This window comes from Arvicola amphibius, chromosome 3 (assembly GCF_903992535.2).
Source record: "Arvicola amphibius chromosome 3, mArvAmp1.2, whole genome shotgun sequence".
Lineage (NCBI taxonomy): Eukaryota > Metazoa > Chordata > Mammalia > Rodentia > Cricetidae > Arvicola > Arvicola amphibius.
Genome location: NC_052049.1, coordinates 42054996 through 42078567, shown reverse-complemented (window position 1 = coordinate 42078567; position 23572 = coordinate 42054996).

The following is a 23572-nucleotide window of genomic DNA, read 5'->3' as shown; positions in this document are numbered from 1 at the left end:
CTTGAATTTTGTGCATGGTGATAGATATGGATCTATTTTTATTCTTCTACATGTTGATATCCAGTATGACAGCAGCAATTATTAAATATGCTTTCTTTTTTCCATTTTATATTTTTTGCTTTTTTGTCAAAAATCAGATGTTCATAGGTGTATGGATTAATATCCAGGTCTTTGATTTAGTTCCTTTGATCCTCCTGTCTGTTTTTATGCCAATACCAGGCTGTTTTCAGTACTGTAGCTCTGTAGCAGAATTTGAAATCAGGGACTGTGATGCCTCTAGAAGTTCTCTTATTGTACAGGATTGTTTTGGCTATCCTGGGTTTTTTGCTTTTACATAGGAAGTTGAATATCATGAGGAATTTTGCTGGGATTTTGATGGGATTGCATTGAATCTGTAGATTGTTTTTGGTAAGATTGTCATTTTTTACTCTGAATTCTACCTACCTAAGAGCATGGGAGATATTTCCACTGTCTGGTGTCTTCTTCAATTTCTTTCTTCAAGGATCTAAAGTACTTGTCATACAAGTCTTCTACTTGTTTGGTTAGAGTTACTCCAAGATTTTTTATGTTATTTGTGGCTATTATGAAGGGTGAGACTACTCCTTAACTATTACCCCAGTAGCACAGACACTGAGAGAAACAATTAATAAATGGGACCTCCTAAAACTGAAAAGCTTCTGTAAAGCAAAGGACATGGTCAACAAGATAAAACTACAGCCTACAGAATGGGAAAAGAGCTTCACCAAACCCACATCAGAGAGAGGTCTGATTTCCAAAATATACAAAGAACTCAAGAAATTGGTCATCAAAAAAACAAATAACCCAATAAAAAAAGGAGTACAGACCTAAACAGAGAACTCTCAACAGAAGATTCAAAAATAGCTGAAAGACACTTAAGGAAATGTTCAACATCCTTAGACATCAGAGAAATGCAAATCAAAACAACTCTGAGACTCCATCTTATACCTGTAAGAATAACCAAGATCAAAAACACTGATGACAACTTATGCTGGAGAGGTTGTGACGTAAAGGGAGCACTACTGCATTGCTGGTGGGAGTGCAAGTTGATACAGCCCCTTTCGATATCGATATGAGGATTTCTCAGAAAATTAGGAAACAACCCTCCTCAAGACAGTAATACTACTTTGGCTTTATATCCAAAGGATGTTCAATTGTACCACAATAACATGTGCTCAACTATGTTCATAGCAGCATTGTTTGTCACAGTCAGAACCTGAAAACAACCTAAATCCCCCTCAACCAAAGAATGGATAAGGAAAATGTGTTAGATTTACTCAATGGATTACTAACCAAAAGAGAAAAAAAAATTACATCTTGAAATTTGTAGGCAAGTGGATGGAGCTAGAAAACATCATATTGAGGTAACCCAGACCCACTCATAAGTGGTTTTTAAACATAAAGCAAAAATAACCAGCCTACAAATCACAATCCCAGAGAACCTAGACAATAATAATGACCCTAATAGAGACATACATAGATATAATATACATGGGAAGTAGTAAAAAAGAAGATCTTATGAGTAAATTGGGAGCATGGGGACCATGGGAGAGGGTTGAAGGGGAGGGGAGAGGCAGGGAGGGGAGCAGAGAAAAATGTATAGCTCAATAAAATCAATAAAAAATTTTTAAATAATAATTTTTAAAAATTATGTCTGTGCTTTGAAACTACAAAGACAAAAATCTGTGATTACATATAATAAAAATGTAATGTCTTCTTCAGCTTAACCATATTGACCATCACTTTCATGAATTGATCCTTAAAGCGCAAAACTATTCCACACCAGTTTGGATTCAAAGGGTTATTTATTTGAGGAGAAAAAACTTACAGAACTCCATCCTACACGGCAGCCAGGAAATGAGTCTGTCTAGTCACTGGAGCACGAGAGAGCAGAGGGCTGCTGCTGCTTTTTAAAGAGAAAGAGACCACGCCCCAGTGGGCTGCTATCTCAGTGGCTATTGGCTGAAGAAGCCGAAGGAGCTCCCGCAACAGATCCTCGTTAACTTACTAGTATTTAATTGCACTAAATGCACACACATGTGCACACACACACACACACACACACCCCAAAGCACAAACACACATACAAGTTTTCTCTCTTTCTCTAGCCTGAGTGAAACATTGATAACCATACACACATTTTTTTAAATATACAACTTGTTTTATTTTATGGATTCAATAATCTCATTAAAAATCATTAACTAATTGCATTAAGTGTTTACAACAATGGAAATAAAGCTACTTGCCACAGTCATCACGCAAGGTCAGACCATAGCTCACTCAATGCTTTTAATAATGAGTGTCTTGTGCTGTTTTCCTATAATGCTTAAAGCTCTGTGACCAACAAAAAGATGAAGTACAGTAGATAATGTGTCAGTAATTTTACAGCACTTCAGAAAAGACCTATGCTTCTGTCAGCAGACGGCCACTGGAATGGCTTTCCTACCCAGTTACCAGTTGTCAGTATTACAAGACACCTTTTCATTTTTGCAACTTTTAAGGACCAAAGAAGTACAGCTTGCTTGAAACTGTCCTTGATAGATGATATAAGTAATTGATGGCAATTACTTATATGCCAATGTCTATTTGGAAGTTTCTGATTCTGTGGAAGACTTTGACCTATTTTCTAGTTCCATTTGCTGCTTGATTTTATCAATGATAGAACCATATTATACAGCAGGGATACAAACATTATTTCATCTGATGACAGGTTTTTCTTTGGCAGATGTTTTGAGCTTACTCTTACTGCATTTTGCATCACACAAATGTTTCAAATACTCTCACTATGAAAATCTCCATCTTTGCTTTCTAGTTCGGGTCTTTTTTACACCATTTTAAAATAAGCTACTCAATTATATTCCAGTTTTCTTTATTTTATATTTAGAAATCAAAGCTATGTGTGATCTGTGTCTATAAATAATATGTAGTAGTGGTTCAAATTTATTATCTCCTGGATGAATAGCAAAGTATGATTTTAACCACCTGTTAAATAAATTATTATAATCCCCTTCCTTGAGGGAATGCCATTGTCCTGAAATAAATTGTTAAATATTCTTTAACTTACTCTTAATCATTTTTCTACAATTTATTTTCATAATTAATTCCATGCCCAAAGCATACTATTTTGTTTTTTTTTGTCTTGGTCATCTATTTTAACATTTTGTCAAAACAAGTCTATATTGATTAGTCTATTTATTAATAATATTCTTATCTATTATTAAATATTGTTATCCCAGTTAAAACTTTAAAGTTTATCCTGTTCCAAAATTAAACTCTATTTTCATGTTGATCAGAATTATATTAAGCAGGTACATAACTTTGAAAGAAATTGTACTTTTGTCATGATAGTTGATCATTAAATACATACGTATATAAAATATTGCTTTATTTAAGTCTATCAAGTTATATGTCCTAATATTTTACATCAAAGTTTTACCATTTAATATTCCCCTAAAATGTATTTTTTCTTCTTAACAGTATTGGGGTTTTTTTAGATGTAAAGTAAATAAATATTTTAGAGTATATTAACTGTGTACATTATAAATTTGGGTCATAAAGAGAGTGTTGGCACTTTGTGTTAGGCTCACACCCTGTCTTTCCTCCATCTAAGAAAAACAAGCTACCATAAAAAATATCCATATATGGAATAGAACTTCTTATTTTGTCTCTGGCCAATACTCAGTGAAGTCTTATGGATTTTCAGTTTATATAATTGTATATATACAGGTGTGTGTGTGTGTGTGTGTGTGTGTGTGTGTGTGGTGTGTGTGTGTATGGTGTGTGTGTGTGTGTGTGTGTGTGTGTGTGGTGTGTGTGTGTGATGTGTGTGTGGTGTGTGTGTGTGTGTGTGTGTGTGTGTGTGTGTGTGTGTGTGTGTGCAGCTTATGTTCTGGGGGGAAATGAAGATATTTACTTAAGGTAAAATATAGAGTACTTATGTTATGCTTTATAATAAGATTACAAAATTTTAATTTTACAACAAGAGGCTACTTTTCAAGAAAGATGGACTTATTTGGACCCCAGGTTTATCTGGGAATGCAGCATGTCATATTAATGGAAGCCTGAGCTGGTCGTATTAAACATGACATCCAGAAAAAGATTAACGCTGACATTCAGCTTGCTTCCTTTTTCTAGACAAGTTTAGTCCAACCAATTGTCCTTGCTTACTTGAATGCTTCCTATGTTGCCCTTAAAATCTACTCAATATTTTTTATTTTATTCTTTAATTTTGATAATTTTATATAGGTCTATAATCAAATACAAATCAAGCACACATGTCTAGAGTCCAAATCCTTTCCTACCTCCAATTCCCACTCCCATCACCCTAATATGCACCCCTCCAATATTATTCTGTTTGTTTGTTTGTCTTGTTTTGTTTTGTTTCATTTCGACAACCCCTTAAGCCTGGTGTGCTCTGCCCACATACTACACAGGTATGGAGCCAGCCTCCCAATGCCACATTTTAAAAAAAAAAAAAAAAAGAGTGATTTGTCTTACCTTAGTAGCTATCTACTGCCAAGAGGTCTTCAGAAAGGGGTAGGGCCCGGAGATTATCCACGATATCTACATCAGGATTTTGGCTGGGTTAATATTACGGCTACTTTGTGCAGGTAATCAAAACTATTGTGAGTTCACGAACACACTAACCATGTCATGTCTAGAAGACAGCATCTCACAGCCTTCCTCCCCATCATCAGGCTCTTACATTCTCCCTGTTTGCTCTTCCCTGATGTTCTCTGCATCCTGGTGGTGAGAGACTTCTATGGCTGTTTCTTTGGGGATACGCACTTGGTAGAAACTGTTTTTAATTTTATTAAAGCAGGTTCTGTAAGGTCATGTTCATGGCAGGAGGCTTCTCACCAGATTTCATTTGATGTGTGGTTTTACAGATTGTAGGGAAGAAAAAGAAAATCAAGAGTGGGAGAAGGAAGATGGGGGGCACAAGTATTGGCCTAGAACAAAGTATAGTGTATAATAAGTATGAAAATGTTGCAAGAAAATTCTTTATTCATAAACTAATCATAATAATAATAATAATAATAAATAATAATAATAATAACAAAATAATCCTTTCTTTTGATTGGTGAAAATCCAAAGGAGAAATACAGATCTCCCTGTACAGGAGAAGGAACATAAGAAAGTACTAACACCAGGGCTTTTGTCTGCTCACTGTATGAGATACACACATGTCAGAATTGGGAGGAGAGAAAGATTTCAAGAAGAAAACTTATTTTGTTCCTTTTGCCTGTTTCCTCTCTGGCATAATCCAAAAATCCATCACTACACGACACAGTGTTCTAAGCAAACAGCATGCTGCAAAGCCTCCTGTGACTCTAGCATGCAAACATGTCCCTGACTATTAATATAGTACTTTCATATTTATTTACCCAAATGGTAACAGTGGCACCACATCCGGACCATTTGTTCTTTACTGGGAATAATTTTTAAAGGGTTTTCTTTTGTTTCTTGCTGTTGGCCTGAATGTGATTGCTAATCACAGTTATGGCCTGATCCTTGGCCAGACAGTCATAGATGTAAGAGAAAGGATTGTCCAATATGGTAGGCACACGATTTTTAGGGAAAATGCAGTCTACAAAAAACAAGAGAAGAAATTAATTTATTTGTCCTAAATGTTTAGCTTATCGTTTCTTTCAATCCATCATGAAACACTATCAATATAAAATTTAGAAACTGAATATTTCAATGATTAAAAACACCACTTTGTTTTTCAAAAGTGATTATAGATTTTGTATCAACTGGGGGAATTTTGAGGCTGCTAAAATTTTCCTATACACAAATTAAATACAATATGCACATGTTTTTGTGCTATAAATCATTGCATGACTCAATAATCCCTAGGAAGTTAGCCATTAAGTCATCAGCTTCACCCAGGAGCAAACGTAGAAAAGCCAATGTGAAGCAAGGAGCATTTGTTTGTTTTCTTAATCACTTCAAAAATCTTCAATAGCATAATGGGAATGACTAGGAGTGCCTTCATAGAGGTTGTGTTAAATACCAGCAGAAATGTATGAATTTTGCTTTGCTATGCTCTTTCTAAAGAAAGAAAGAAAGAAAGAAAGAAAGAAAGAAAGAAAGAAAGAAAGAAAGAAAGAAAGAAAGAAAGAGAAAGGGAAAGGCATTTCTAAAGTCAAGTTTCCTGGAGCATATCACACTCTCATGCCGTCATTACCTGACTCTATTGTGAAACTGAGTTCCCTGCCTTACAAAAAGCTCAACCTCAGCCAGATTTTGCAGTCAAGTGCTCTACTACTGAGATACTATCCCCAATATCAACCAAAATTTAAGTGTGCATATTGAATGTGATGCTGTTTTTCAGCCCTTGTTCATATCATTATTGGCTTTAAATTTGTTTCAGTATTTCATAGCAATCTCATAGCAGATTGTATGAAAGCAACGTCTAGAACAGAGGTCTTTTTTCATAGAAGGAAAAGGAAAGGTACATCTTCCTCATGTGAGTCTCTTGCTTTCTTTATCAAACAGGGCAAACAAAAGTCACAACTGTGATCTTTCAGTGAGTAAGTAGCGTAAATATCTACTGACAAAAGCATGCTGTTTCCAGGAGGGATTTCCATCTTGGCCTAGGCCTAAACTGGCAGATCTCACTTGTCTCTGACGTCTTTCTGGAAGACTTTCATTATGCCTGCTGCCTGCGCGAAGATGACTTCAACAATAAACAGATTCCAGCAACAAATAGTTCATTAGCAAATATAGGCTAACCTCTTCAAACACTAAGCACTGCACTAGCCTTCAAGGAACACCTAGACATGATATTAAGCACCAATGCATTTATAGTCATACTATGAAGAATTGAAAGCTCTTGAAGCAAATGGACAATTAATTACAGTCCCAAGAGTCAACAAAAGCACCCTGATGGTGTTACTTGGTAATCTTGAGATATCAGTAAATTCTTGGTCTCCATCTTTTGAGACAACGAGAGTAATAAGCTAAATTATTTCTTCTGAACATTTAATTATTCCTAAAATTTACTCTACTTACTATATGCTCTGGAAGAGTTGTAAACCATAGTAGTTATACAGTTAAATTGTGTAGCTAAACTATCTTGGCTTAAGTCTTGGGGACCTATTACTTATTTATTATGGGAATTTGAGTAATCCAATCTTGCTAATCCTAAATACCTTTAGTCATTAAGTAAGGATATTACTGATGTTTACATCATTGTTTAAAGAGGCTTAAACGAAGTAACATATGGTGTGAGTTAATTACTGCTTTGAATCAAACCACACAAATATAGTGGCTTTAAAAAGTAAGTATCTATTACTGTAGCAACCTGTGGAGTGTCTGGGTTTAAGCTTTTGTCTCATGTCATCCTACTCTTGCATCTTCAACCAATTATAAATTAAATAGGCAACCATCCTGAACATTTGAAGGCCAGCTAGTATAGACTGACCTTGGGTGGCTTCTCAAGGACAACTAGTCCCTCCCTCAAATGAACTTTATCCTTCAGCAAGCTTAACTATACGATGTAGGAATTCCGAGATAGGCAGCAAGGGCATGCAAGTACTCTTAACATGAGGCTAGCAACTTTGCCACACTCTACTGATAAAAGCAAATCATGAGTCTGGTCTGCACTCAAAACTGAGCCCCATATTGGAGCACTGGACTGAGCTCCCAAGGTCCTGATGAGGAGCAGAAGGAGCGAGAACATGAGGGAGAAAGTCAGGAATGAGAGGGGTGCGTTCACTCATGGAGACGGTGGGACAGAACTAATGGGAGATCACCAACTCCAGTTGGAATGGGACTGATGGATCATGCGACCAAACCCGTCTCTCTGAATGTGGCCAACAGCGGGGGCTGACTGAGAAGCGAAGGACAATGGCTCTGGGCTCTGATTCTTCTGCATGGACGGGCTCTGTGGGAGCCTTCTCAGCTTGGTCGATCACTTTCCTGGACCTGGGGGGAGTTGGGAGGACCTTGGTCTTAGCATAGAGTGGGGAACCCTGATGGCTCCTTGGCCTTGAGAGCGAGGGAGGGGAGGTATGGGTGGAGGGGAGGGGAGGGAAGGGGGAGAAGGAGGGGAGGGAAGGGGGAGGAGGAGGGGAGGGAGGGGGGAGGAGGAGGGAAGGAGATGGAAATTTTTAAATATAAAAAAAATAAACCATGAGAAAAAAAAAAAGATGCAATATAAACTTTCCAGATTGTTTCACGGTGTGTGTTGATCCTTGGAAAGGACAGGTGAGGAGGCAAGAGTTGTGAACAAAGGTTTCTGTCATTTCAGTTCAACTGTGACATTCTTTGAAGAACTTAAGGGGCTAGAGAAAAGATATAGCAGCTAAGTACATGCTGCTCTTTCAGAGAACCCAATTTCAGACAACGCAAGCTGCCTGTTAACTCAAGCTCTAGGTTACTCTACTCCCTCCTCTTTCCTCCATGGGTACCACTCACAGGTGCATATGTACACACACATACACGCAGACACACACACACACACATGTATGCACTCATGTATGCACACACACACACTTTAAAGTAAAATGAAAATAAATCTGAAAAATATGAAGTAATGTATTGATCATTGTCTCTTCAAATTTCAGTAAGAATGAACCAAGTAATTTATAGAATGTATATGGATCAAAGCTCTTGAATTTACATGAGACAAAATTTGATTAGAGGGCATTGAAAGTGAAAAACATGGAAAATTAGGGTTGAGCAATGAATCAAGAAGATTGACCATGTAATATTTCTGGATAATACAATTAAGAATTAACAGGGGGGAAAAGTTAGACACAGTCTTTAATAGGATCTATTGGCTTGAGAGGTCTTTAGGCATCTTTACCAAAGGCCCATTATCCTTCTGAGTATCTAGACTCAGAAGACAAGGCATTCGGAAAACAATGAAGCTGCAAACAGTCTCTAATCAATCTAAGTCAATCCAGAGTGAATAATTAGAAAAACAGCCTGGACTAGCTGTACCTGGGACAGAGATACTAAGACTGAGAAGTAAATGTGAGTCATGCAAAGAAGTCTGCTTTTGGACTTCCTGGAAGACACCCAGTGCTTGTAAGTTAGTGACTTTGAGGGAATTTTGGCCACTGGGGAAGAAAATATGAGGAGAAAAAGAAGGCATCCTTCAGTCACAGGATGGGCAGATTAATAAAGGAATCACAGAACTGTGAGTGTTCTTCGTAAAAATTTGGCAATCTAGTATGAAGGTTGAGACAGGAAGATCAAACGCTCAAAAATGCTAAAGTCCTTTTGCTTCAATTCTTATGGAGCCAATAATTTATGACTATCATTTTTACCATCAAAACAAACAGGTTCTGCACCTATTCTGAAGGTGAACATGATGGGTTCCTTGCTCATAAGAGTTTGTACTCTTAGCTTCAGGTACAGAAAATAGTAGGGACAATTATGACTCCCTGATTATCAACAATGCTTCAGTATGAAGATGCCTTTCCTGTTTTACTAGTCAGAAGCATTTGCTTTATGAAAATTGGTACTGTTTGAGGGTCAGATTCCAATCCTGCTTCTGTTTACATGCAGTGAGATAACACTCTGGTTACAGTTAAGAATCTTGAGTTTAGTTCTGGCTTTGCTGCTAAGTACTAGAAACTTCTTTAGTGTTCAAGGGTCATTAATAATATTACTTTACACAATTATTATGATCATTTAATATAAAGGTACATTCTTTTTAAAATTCTTTATCTATACTGATATAGATATAGATATATGATATCAATACATATATACTCCAAACCACATATTATACACTGCAGTTTCAAGCTCATGTGTTTAAATACTTAATTATTAGTTGATTGAACTATTTGAGAGATAGGACACGTGTAGGGGATGAGGGCTATTGGAAAGAATGAGTCACTTTTGGGGTAAGGGGAAGCCTTGAAGGTGATATGCTCTCTTTTGTTGTCAGCCTAAACTCTGCACCCAGCATCTTGTAATAAGCCACAATTGTTCCTCAGTTAGTAGCATTGTTTGTGGGAGGTTTAGGTGCTGTAGCACTTCTGGAGGAAATATGTCACTGGAGGTGGACTTTGAAACTAAAAGTCCTGTCCACTTTGTTCTCTCTGTGTGTGTGCTTCCCACTTGTGGTTGAGGAAGCATTCTCCAAACTTCCTTTATGCCTGTTGTCAAGCCTAGTTGCCTCCCCACCAGGATGAACTCTTACCCCTCTGAAACCATAAAGCAAAATGAACTCTTTCTCCTTTGAATTGCTTCCGTTGTGGCAGCAACAGAAAAGCAACGAATACAGAGTCTCAGATGTAAAGCCTTCCCTGTTATGATAGACTGTGTCTCTTTAAACCGTGATCCAAAATAAATCATTTTTTCTCACAGAATTGCTTCCTTTGGGCAGTCTGTCACAGCAAGGGGGAAAGCAACTAATCTATCATGTTGCTGATAGTTCAGAGATGGATAAAATATTGACTTTGGTCCTGATTAATTTATAGTTTATTTTTGAGAATACCGGTAATTAGCAACAAAGAAGAATATAAAATTGATAGCAAATTGTTGTGAGAGCTCCAAAGAGGGGAAGTTGATTAAGAGATTAGGTGGATTAATGAGTCAACACAGATGAATAAACAGTATATAAAATAAATTCTGGGCTCTAAACACTTATGAGAAATTTATATAACATATAACCTGAGATAAAGGCAAACAGACTAAACTGAAGTTAAGACAAGGAAGGAAACCACGTTAGAAACAGTTACAGGCCTTATGGCTAAATTATGGGATGGAGGGGGAGTCTTGAGAATGAGATTACTTATTCCTAATAGAAAAGACCTTGCTAACACTGAGCCAAGATGATATTTTGTTGGTTTTGAGAGGCCATCGGTTCTTTGGAACTGTGGGAAAAGTAACATACTTCAGTTTCAGAAGAATGAACATGGTGATAGAGGCTAAAAGATAAATGGAGAAACAAATATGGGGGTGCAGAATAATGATCTTTATTCTACTACTCTGGTAGAGGGCTGAAGAGACAAAACATGGAGAAAGATGCAAAATGCAAAGTTTAAGATGAAAGACCCGGATAAATCCAGACCTCTCTAGCAGGAAAAATAGAGCTAAAAATCTAGCAGGAAAAGAAGAGCCAAAAATCTAGGTTAGTCGGTTCAGTGACTCTGTTTCAGGAACTAGCTGAAGATAAAGTTAGATTATAATCTTGAGAATAATCTTGAGAAACAGGGAGTTTCCCCCTTGTGATTATCACTGGTATTTTCGGAATTTTTCAATGATCATTGGTATTTTCGGAATTTTCCAATGACACCCTCCCTACCCCCTTTGGATTACTGGGTTGTGATTTTTTTCCCTTAAATACCCTTTCTCCTAGCTACTCCAGTTCAAACTCTCTACCCCTGCGTGGGAAATGAGTTTCGGCCCCAGTGAACTGGTTCCTGTACTGTCAATAAACCTCGTGTGATTGCAGCAAGGATGGTCTCTCGTAAGTTCTTGGGGAGTCATGTTATCCCAAGACTTGAGTGAGAGTCTCCCGGCTCTGGAAGTCTTTCAAAGACAAGAGTGGGTTAAAGGACTGTTTCAGAGGAAAATGGAAATATACTTCTGCAGACAGAAGTTTCTGTCCTTCCCACCTTGTTCCACAGCCATTCAGTCCCAAAGAAACACAGAGGCTTATATTAATTATAAACTTTTTGACCTACTATCTCAGGCTTATTATTAACTAGCTATTACAACGTATATCAATCCATAATTCTTGTCTATGTTTAGCCACATGACTTGGTGCCTTTCCTCAATAAAGCGCTCTCATCCTGCTTCCTCTGCTTCCTCTGCTTCTGGATCACGAGACTGTGCCTCTGCTTTTCCTCTTTTCAGGATTCTCCTGTGTGGAGGCCCAAAGAGGTCAAAAGTCAGAGAGTTTGAGACTTGTTTCTTGTTCATTCAAGGTTATTGTGCTACTAATTCAAACAAAGGTCCCACCTAGTTGTACAGCAGAGTTCTGCTCTCTCAAGGCTATTGTCAACAGGTATGGCTAGTTGCCAGGCCTTGTGCTCCTGGAATAGGGAAGTAGTTGGTTCCTTCCTAAAACAAAAGTCTAAGAATCCAACTAAATTCCAGTTGTTTTTTTTTTTATGGTAATAACTTAGGATTCCACCCAGGGAGTAGTTTGCCTACAGAGTGTTTGGTCTAGGGTGTGGGCATGATGAATATGAATGTAGCTTGTGACTTTCAGTTGGTATACAAATGCAGTTTTTTGTCTTACTCTTATCCTTTGGGATCAGGGGTGTATTAACCAGTTGGAAATTAAACCTGGGTGAATTTTTAGTATTCACTGAAAAATTCCCTTCAATACTATCCTATATGTTTCTGTGTTTTATTATTTTCATTCACGTCTTCATACTCTTTATTATATTTCTAAATTCCCATGCCTCCATTCTGGAGAAAGGTATTTTTGTCGAGGCTGGCCCCCAATACTCCTAGTCTGGTTGCCCACCTATAATTCCTGCCTAGCTACTGGGCAATCAGCATTTTATTAAATAATACAAGTGACAATTCTTTACAGTGTACAAGAGCATTATCCCACAGCAAACTTCATAATAGATTAAACACTGGAAATGATTTTAAAAAAATTAAGCTTGCTCAGAGGATTATCTCGGGGAACTGTATGAATAGCAGTACCATTAATATAGGCATATCCTCTCAAAAGAGGGGTGCAGTTTGAAAGTAAGTAGAAAGTGCATTCCCTTTGGGATAGGGTGACTGACCGACCAGCAGGATATCCAGATGGAAATGTCCAGAAGCTGAGGCCCAGCCCCAGATTGGGCAATTTACTTTACCTTTCTTCCACTACAGAATGATGGGATATTGCTTGGCACTTCTCTCCAAGGACTATAGAGAGGATTAATGAGGCAGTGTTCACATTTATTCCACACCGAGGATCAATGAGAGCTTGGCAAAGAAATTAGGTTGAAGTCCCATTATGTGAAATTGAAAACAAAGCAGCTTAGATATGAAAGGCATTGAGCAGGGAGGATGTAAACTTGCAAGGCCACACTGCAGAACATAATTGTACTTAAGACATTCTTCGCTCTGGGTGCAGCCTTCACCTGGGTAGACACGAACCTGTTTTTTGGCGGAAAGCAATGGAAGTAAAGCAGCCTTCCTACCGTCTACTATTTTCCTTCATGTGTCTTTCCAAAACCTCCAATATGAGCTTAGGAGTTAGCTAAATAGAGCCCCTGCAACACTTTCTGTGGAAACACATTTCACAGTTTCTCATTCTGTCAATAACATTGATCGCCAAGACAGGCTTCTGTTAGCTGCTTCTGTCCTAAGTGAGAAGCGCTTTCTGCTGGCTTGTGCACCAGTGATTCACAACAACACTGAGACATAAGTGAATATTTTGGTAAAGGGGTTACCAGGAAATACTGAGACCACCATCAGCCAGCAGCACCTGTCTGAGACTCTCCTAAAATGTGATTTGACTCAATAGTACTACTATGTCTGCCAAATAGGAATCTTCCAGAATCATTCAAAACCCTTTACTCACAAACCATATTTTCTTTTCCTCTTCTTTACAGGGTAGAGAAACAATGCCACGTATAAGAACATTTGTTTTTGAGAAGTCAGATAGGCTTGGCTTCAACTCTGTCTTTAAGTGGATAAACTGGTTCTGGTCTTTCTCGACCTTAGTGGCTTTATTTGTAAAGTGTCGTGACTTGGCATTGAATCCTTGTCACTTGTATTACATGGTAAAGGTGATTAAGACCGTCTGCTTGTTCTTCCTAACCTATGAAACAAGGACAGCATTGCTCACCATAGGCTGTTTCATGGCTGAGTGAAACGAAATGAGTTCATGTCTTCAGCTTCGGGTCTAATACATACCATTGAATGAATGGTAGCGCTGCTGGTGATGGTAGTGCGATAGTTTGAATCAGATGGCTCAGTGCAGATTTTCAATGATTGTAATTAAACACTGTGGAGATGAGTATCACATAATCAGTACCTGTGTACTGCAGGTAACAATACAATAAGGGATTGTTTACATACGAAAATAAACCACCAGAAGACAGAAATGGATCATCTTGGATAGGTAAAAATCACCTGGCTGCCCTCAGTTTTAGATTAGGAAGACTAATATGTTGCATAGACATTTTTAAAAGCTACAATAAAATAACAGCTTGGGGCATTTTGAAACACCCACCTTATAGCAGAGCTGGTCTAGTCACTGAAATCTCTGTGGTAGCTTCCCGGGTGCTCATGTGAGCTCTCTAAGCAAGCCAGGGAGGGACATTGGCCTCTTGTGTCCTTATCCTAAGAAGACCTCTGGATATGAGATATAAAGGGCTTGTACAATGTGTCCAGAGCAAGAAAAATCAGCAGAGAATGGAAAAATAACACACATGTCTCCACCCCATGGTCCAGTGGCTTCAGGGATAGATGGAAGATTTCACTGAATGTCAGCATGACCTTACTTTATAATAACTTTGCTCTCACTTTGAAAACTTGTTTCTCTTCCTGCATTTTATTTCTTCTCATACTGGCAAGTTACAGACTCCAACCCCGCAATCTTTAAGCAATGTCATTTGAGACTAGAATTTGGAATTGTGCAAAAATATGACCCTTGCTGCCTGAGATTTCGAGTTGTTCGAACTACAAAAGTCATCAGTCACTACTAAATAAGAACAAGTCAGAGCTAGCACATGCTCTCAACATTGCTGTTTGTTCTCTTCCTGTTCTCACCCCCAAGCTAACCTTGAAGTCATTATATAGCTAATGACTACCTTGAACTCCTGACCCCTCTGTCTCCACTTCCCCAGTGCTGAAAATACAGGTGTGCACTGCCACATCTGGCTCTTCCTGCTTCTTTGTCCTATTATGTTGCTGTCCACGGCCTGACTGTTAATCTCCTAAGACCAAACCATAGTATCCTCCTCACTATGAAGCGCCCAGGCTGCTCATCTTATGATTCAGAGAATCTCTACTAAATCTACCCATAAATAAGGATGTATTAAGTTATCTCTCCCAAGAATATTCTCTAAGGCCCCTGGATAAAAGGTAATTGGCCTTAATGATGTAGGTTTGGCCTCATCTCTTATTCTATTTAATTAGTATTTAGAAGAATGAGTCCAAATCACCCTTCCCATTGCATTCCTCTCCACAGTGGCTCTAAGAATAGATTATCAAACACAATAGCATCTGGGGAAGGAGTATAAATTGAAAAGAGCCCTTCTCATTACCTCTCTAAACTATACCTTAGGGACTACCGCTTATCCTGACTCTTAATAGGACTAGCACTGGTAATATGAAAGAAAAGACAATTCAACATTATATCCAAAAGTATAATTCAAACCGAACTAATTAGCTCAAGCTCCCTAGTATGTGGTTGATAGAGAGACAGACAGACAGACAGACAGACAGACAGACAGACAGACAGATATAGTGGGATAGGAGAAAAAGTAAAGTTACTTTATAACAGATTCAGAATTAGCCTCAAGATTAGGATATGCATTTTATCCTACATGTTGTGGAATTATTCTTTTGTGCAGAATGACAATAAAACTTGAGATAATTTGGTATTGTTTTGGATAGAGGAAAAAAATCATTAGAAGCCTGCTTTGATTTCTTCTGCTAGTAGCAAACATGCTTCCTTTCATTGTGTACAGTATAATTATTAAAATTGTAACACCATCAAACACGACTGTATAGTTGGCCAATTAACTGCTGTGGATATCATGCCCTCCTACCAGTTGTACTGATAATTAGTGTTATCACACATCGCGTTGCCCCAAAGAGAACAATGTTACAAATTATTTGTGAAACTATAACTGTAGCCTACTGGTTTTATTAAAACATAACTGGCTGGCACATTCTAGGGCTTGTATAAAAAATGAAAATATTTTATTTTGAAAGTTTAAAGTGCCTAGAAAGATTAATAAGCATTCAGATACTGAGGTACTGTTATCAGCTGTGTCTCATAAAAAAGTATTATAAATTATTTTCATATCTAGCCCACCAAATGGAATTTTACGGCAGATTAGGCAAAAGTTATATGTAATGAAACCATAAAATATGGGTTATGATAACAAATCCCTGGAAATTAAATGAAATTTATGTGGCATGGCAGCTAAATACATATCTTAAAGTTAGAATCAATACTGAAACAATATAAGTAAGATACAGCACTGAGATTTATGACAGTAAAAGGGGAAAATCATATTCTCAGGAAGGACAATATTTCATGATACTGAAGTCTAATAACAATTCATCCAAGTTTTAACACATTTCACTAGCTATTGGACAATAAATTAAGACAGAAACTACATTCATGTGGTTGGGGTCTATATGTATCCATAGCAACAAGAAATGTGCAGAATAACAAAGTCACGCTTCTTACATGTCTCTCCCTGGCTAACATATACAACGTACACGTGTTATCTCTGATGCTGACGAGAGAAATAAAAGTTCTCAGAGGAAGAGGCCACCACTTAGCATTTGAAACAAAAGCCTAAACAGATTGAAAGCAAGAGACATAAGCACCACTAGAGCAAATGATGCAATAAGGTTATTGGTGCCTTCACATATTGAGACATTATCCTGCCATGATAGAGTATCTAGTAGGGTAAGTTTGTGAGGAGACTGGATCATGAGGTGAAGCATCAGGAAGGGCATTGGTGCCCCTACAAAGGAGTCCCAGGGGAATCTAGGTGTGCCTTCTTCCATTCAAGTACACAGATGAGCGTACAATCAATAAACAGAACAGTGTCTACAAACTACGATAAATAAACAGCATCCTAAAAACTGTACAGTTCAGGACTGGAGAAACTTCTCAGCAGGTAAAGGAAGTCTCCACTAGACCCCCACCACCTGAATTTGATCCCTGAGATGCACAAGGTAGAACTAGAGACTCCAGTCTGGAAGCCAGGCCCCACCTGGCCTCTGACGGTGGGATATCACTGATTGTTACAAATTGCTGACATCGTACAGAGTTTTGGAAAACACGGAGGTCAGAGACTGGCAGTCTCTGAGAAGTCGGCGTGACCTAGAATTGGAAGTGTCTCTAAAAGTACAACTGTCTTCTTATCTGTGTTTAAGTCACTTAAGTTATGCAGGCCTTCTGGCGGGGTGACCTTCAGAATTGTACTGTCACTAATTCAGTGGTTTTCATAGCATAATTAAATAACTGAATTGTCAAGAATTAATTGGAATATATTATAAGCAAAATCTAGTCAGCCTTATGTTCAGAGTTTATAATGAGATTTTATTATCAGGGCATAGAATAGAGGTATGAAAAGTTGGCCTGACTTATAGCTACCAGTTGTAGAAATTTTTAAGACACTCACAGTAGTCAATTTGGGTTTCAGTTACCTTTGGATCTTTGAATGATGGACATTCATGTTCTGGCTAGAAAAAAATGAACAATGTTTGGATGCCAAATGCATAGATAATATAGGTAGTATTTTTTACAGAGATTAATTTAGCAATTATTTTCCTATATTCCAGCAAGAAATAATTACAATTAACAACAAATCATTTATATTGGCACCAATGAAGAGATAAGTGTAAATCTTTTTTTAAAGATATGAACAAGATCTATTTTAAAACTTTAAAGGCAGAAATCAAAGAAAATTAAGGTGTTCTGCATTCATGGGCAAAATACTTGGTATGTTAAGATGTCAGATCTTATTGACTTGATCTGCAGGATCAAGACAATCTCAGTTAAAATTCTAGCAAGCCATTTTGAGAATATCAACAAGCTGACTCATCTTTTATTAAAGGCAAAAAGACCCAGTAAACTCACCATAATATCAAATAGAAGAACAAAGTTGAAGAATTAACACTGCTTGACTACAAGATTAATATAAAGTAATAACAATAATAAGCTATAGTCAAATGATAGGTCAAGAAACAGAAAGCCCAGGGATAGTTCCACACAGATGTTGTCAACTGACATTGAACAAAGAACAAATGCAATTCAATATAGAGATGATAGTCTTAACCCAACAGTCCAAGAATAACTGGACAGAGATGAGAAAAAAAACACTAGCCCCTCAGGGATATACATCTCTTAAATCGCAACATTTGGGCTAACCTTGGAACTACTGCACAGCCTATTTGAGAACACCTGGGCTACATAACAGTCTTAAGGTCAGCCTAAGCTACACAGCAATACTCTAACTAGAAAAACAAAACCTAAACGCTGAGGAGCTGAGGATATATTCAGTAGTAGGACACTTGCCTAGCATCTTCAGTGGTTTGATTCAACAGAGAAAGGGTGTGGGAGGAGGGAAGAAGGAAAGAAGGGAGGGAGAGAGGGAGGAAGAAAGGGAGGGAAGAAAAAATAAAAAAAAATCTAGTTCCAATATCCAGGAGGATAACTATATGTTTTTCTTTGGTTTCACCTTCTTATTGTCTTCTCAAGGATCATGAATTATAGGCTCGATGTCCTTTATTTATTGCTAAAAACCGATTATGAGGGGGCTGGAGAGATGGCTCAGAGGTTAAGAGCATTGCCTGCTCTTCCAAAGGTCCTGAATTCAATTCCCAGCAACCACATGGTGGCTCACAACCATCTGTAATGGGGTCTGGTGCCCTCTTCTGACCTACAGGCATACACACAGACAGAATATTGTATACATAATAAATACATAAATATTTTTTAAAAACCGCTTATGAGTGAGTACATCCCATGTTCATCTTTTTGGGTCTGGGTTACACCTTCCTGGACCTGGATGGAGAGGAGAGGAACTTAGACTTCCCACAGGGCAGGAAACCCTTACTGCTCTCTGGACAGGAGAGGGAGGGGGAGTGGAGGAGGGAGGGGGTAAATGGGAGGCGGGGAGGAGGCGGAAATTTTTAATAAAAATAAATAACTACCAAAAAATAAAAAACAAAAGAAATCTAGAATTTAATACTTCTGCTGTGACAAAGACACTGATAAAGATAAATTAACAGACAAGTCAGAATCTAAGATGAAGTATTCACAAAATACATACCTTATAATAAGACACATCCAAAATATTAGAAAGAACTAACTCCTTAGGCCAAAAAGAAAACAACCACCTATAAAAATGGACAATATCTGAATCAACCAGGGATGTGGCAAATGGTAAATAAGCAAAGAAAAAACTTTTCAATATCATGTGTCATTAGAGAAGTATATATTAAAACCACAACAAGAAATTGCTACACACTAATAATACATATTTATATTAGTACTTCTAAAAACTTAGAATCTAGATTTTAAAAATGCTGGCAAGAAGGTGCAGGGGGGATTTACATTCAACACTGGAGGGAAATGGAAGTATTCAGCTGCTTAAAAAGGTAGTCTGGTAGTTTCTTACAAAGCTACATATTGTCTTCCCCTGAATTCATACTCCTGGATATTTAACTGCATTAGGTAAAAATATACCTCCTCACAAATATCAGAATGTAGAATTTTCCAGTAGTTTTATCCATTTATGACAAAACTTGAATGTAATTAAAGACCAATGGAAAACACTGCAACATATTGTAGAATATTGCACAGAAATTTAAGAAAAGCTATTGAACCAATAAAATAAAGGACCTTAAACATGTCTGTATGTAAATATGACCATTAGAAAGTCTAATACTACAGAACTCCAAGTATATGGTGACACAGGAAAGACAGTTAGAGGAACAGTAGTTATAAGTCCTAGGCAGAGGTTGGAAGGAAGAATAGGGATTCAGGATGACCTTATAGCAGTGAAACTAGTCTAGTAGATATTATAAAGGTGAATAAGTGGCAGTATACATTTATCAAAATCTGTAGCACTTAATGTGGGCTTTATTCAATAATAATAAGTCAGTAGTGGTCCATACTCAGTCACAAACCTACTGTAACAATATAAGATGCCAAACTGGATGCTGGTAAACTTTTTCAACTTTTTTAATAAACCTACAATGGCTCTAAAATATAAGTGTTTGTAGCTAAAAGAATTGTGAAGACTCTGACTTGCTCTTTTGCTCAAGGGAAGTCATCACATACTTTGTCCCTGCATGGAAACAAATTTCATGAGTCAAAGGATTAATGAAGGTTAGGTCAAGATAAAGCCTTTCTCCAGAACTATACTTAGAATGGCTATTGTAGTACATTTTTCTACTTTTTTCCCAGAGAGCTGATTTAAGTCTAGGATTATTCCAGTTCAGATGCTCACACTATATTACATTCCCAGCTACTCAGCTTGAAGCTGAGTATACTATTAAGCTTCTATACTATGATTGCTTAAGAACATGATATAGTAGATGAAATATGTAATTGACAACAAATATCTGCTTTTAGACAATATCTTAATTTAGTATTGAATCACCTATTAAAATTTAAAGCCCCTGAACCGCTGCCATGCAACAGTGTGTTGTGTTTGTACTGACAAGGATATAGCCCTTAATTTTTAAGAGTTTGAATAATCAGCCATTATTTAGGTAAGAAGTGACAAGCAGATCAGAAAAGAGAAGAAACAGTTTTAATGTCTTCAGTGCCTAGGGAAAAATTAGCACCTACTATATGCTTTGCAATTTCATTTTTCTGCCTTAGCATAATGCTTATGAAACTCTTAATGTTTTATACTGCTAAATCAACCACAGAAACATATTTTTGCAATGCTAGCCATAAAACCCTGGTCTCCATAGATACCAAGGGAAGAACTCTGCCACTGAGCTATACCTTCAGCTAGTTACATAAGAATTTAACTGATGTAAGTCAAAATCACTTAGCGTGGTTTCCTCATAATGTTATAGAAGCACTTAAAGAAAGAAAGAACATTCCAAAACATTATAGACTAATTCATCAACAGGTTATGTTAACATTATTGCTTATAGCTATTCCAATAAAATAATTTTTGGCAACTCAGAGACGTTTTAAAAAAATTAAAATCTGATATGTACAAATCTATTAGTTTTAGGACTACTTTGGATAACATTTATAGTATATAAACTTTGTGGTGCAAAATATGATTAGCACAGCACTAAATTATTCATATTCTATACAACTGTTCACTAAACTATCAAAAACTCTACATTGGATAAGTTTCCAGTGAGCATTTTTTCTTTTCTTTCTTTTTTTTTTTTTTGAATTTCTAGTATTTTTTGAAAAGGCACAAAACTATAAAAATGTATTTATCTTTATGTTCTCATTGAATGATATTGGAATTTTATTGTCCTGAATTACACATTCAGTAAGCTGCCTTTTTGTCTTATTGATTGTGTTCTTTGCTTTACAGATACTTCTCAGTTTCCAGAGGTCCCATGTATTTATTGTTGCTCTCAGTGTCTGTGCTACTGGAGTTATAAGGAAGTTGTCTCCTGTGCCCATGCATTGAAGGCTACTTCCCACTTTCTCTTCTGTCAGGTTCAGTATGGCTGGATTTATACTGAGGTCTTTAATCTCTTTGGACCTGACATTTGAGCATGGGGATAAATATGGATCTAATTTTGTTCTTCTACATGTTGACATCCAGTTATGCCAGCACCATTTTTTGAAGACACTTTTTTCCATTGTATAATTTTATCTTTTGTCAAAAATCTGGTGTTCATAGGTGTGTGAATGAATATCTGGGTCTTCTATATGATTCTATTGGTCAACCTCTCTGTTTTTATGCCAGTACAAAGCTGTTTTCATTACTGTAACTCTGTAGCAGAGCTTGAAGTCAAGGATGGTGATGCCTCCCGAAGTTTCTTCATTTTACAGGATTGTTTTGGCTATCCTGGGATTTTTGTTTTCCCATATGAAGTTGATTATTCATACGGAATGACTTGTTCGTGAGTTCAGAGGTCAGCACTAGGTATTGAGAAACAAAGGGGTTCCTTCCCATGGAGAGGGACTTTCCCCTTCTGAGCATCCTGCAGTGGCCTAGGGAGTGGAGAACTGAAAAGTTTCCCTGAGAGATCTCATGGAATCCACATCAGGCAGACTCTTGGTTTGGTGTTTGTTGGGGTTTTACTCAGTCTGGCATGTAGCAGAGCTATCACTAGTGAAATTTCCCTCTAGTGTCAAGAAGACACCATCTCACAGGAAATTTTCTAGCCCTGGGACTCTCAGAAAGGCCATGCCCCCACCCTCAAAGTCCTCCATGTTCTCCTGGAGATTTGCTCATTTCGGGAGTCAGAGGAGTTGTGTTTTACAGCCAGATCATTTCTCTCAATGGCTGTCACGCACACAAGTCGGGGATCATGTTGTCCCCAGAGCATTTTCTTAATTTAACATGTCAAAATGATTATCAAAGTCATTAAATGTGAGGTGTCCTACAAAGACACCACCATAAACAGAATACCTCCATCAATAAAATGGTAAGGAGAGAGCTTTACTAAAAGTAAAGTAGTATCTTAAGCCAAACAAGTGATCAACTTTGTAAGTCATGGAAAGGCACAAGCCCAGAGGCCACCACAAAGATGCACTTACATACTATGGTGCACACCTTAATCCATGACACAGGTAAGTAAAAGCTAAACAAAATAGGTTTTCCAGAGCGCTCATCATTTCTTTATTTCACCCCTCCACCATGGCTTTCATGAATCCTCCAGCTTTTTACATTCCTTGCATGCAATTGTGAGCAGACATCTAGAAAACGGAACAAATATTGATGAAAATCACTGCACTACATTAAATCCTGCCCCCTAAAAATACCACCTATGTGTTCTTCAGATTTTTTTTTTGGTTGTTCCAAACAGATATGCAGATATAAATCACCATCCTTTTGGAACCTCAGCAGCTACTTATTAAAGATGGCAGGGACTGTCAACCAGGACCCTGGATAACTACACAGAAGAGAATCATTGTGCCAACCTGTAGCCCACACTCAGTACTCCTAGCAAAAAGTGATAATTTTTAGTCTGAGTCACTACACATGTTGGTGTTCTGTGGCTGGGCAGCAAGCCTGACCTAACTCATGCGCTGGCCAATGTGCAGAGGATCTCAACTGAGTCGTGCTCCCTAGCATCTGGTATTCCCATAGCTTTCATTCTAAGAGGTCACATTCCAAGGACAAAAAGAACTCTAGCTACCTGAGGTATCCTGAACAGTTTAAGTAGAGGATGTCATGTTAGATTTAACATGGGTTTCCCCACTGGCGAGTATAAATACTCATTCCCTGCAGACTCCCCACCCCAATCAGCATTCCTCTCCCTTTCTTATTTTCCGCACAGAAAACGGGACAGGATGAAACTACTCATATCTAACTAGTAATTTCTTGCACACTGAGTGGTTTATTCTTGCCCCTATCATGTATAACCGCATGCAGAATTGTATCCGGTGGCCGGAAATAGAAATCTTGTCTCTTCAGGCAGACATGGTATACATTAGAAATTGGAGGATGTCCCTTGGTTGAAAGGTTTAAAAGACCACAACACATATGTATCTGAAATACAATGAAATGCCGTTTTTCTTTAAAGATCAGGATGGAGAGTGCAGCTTATTTATTGTCTTAAACGTATATTGTGTGTGCCTGTGTTAAGCATACATCTGGTATACGTGTAGAGAAAGAGAGAGAGAGAGATAGTATGCTCAGCTTGCAAAGTATTAGATGTCAAATTTGAAAGTTGATATCATTGATGGTTTATTTTTAAAAATTAGTTATTAAAATAGTCAAAG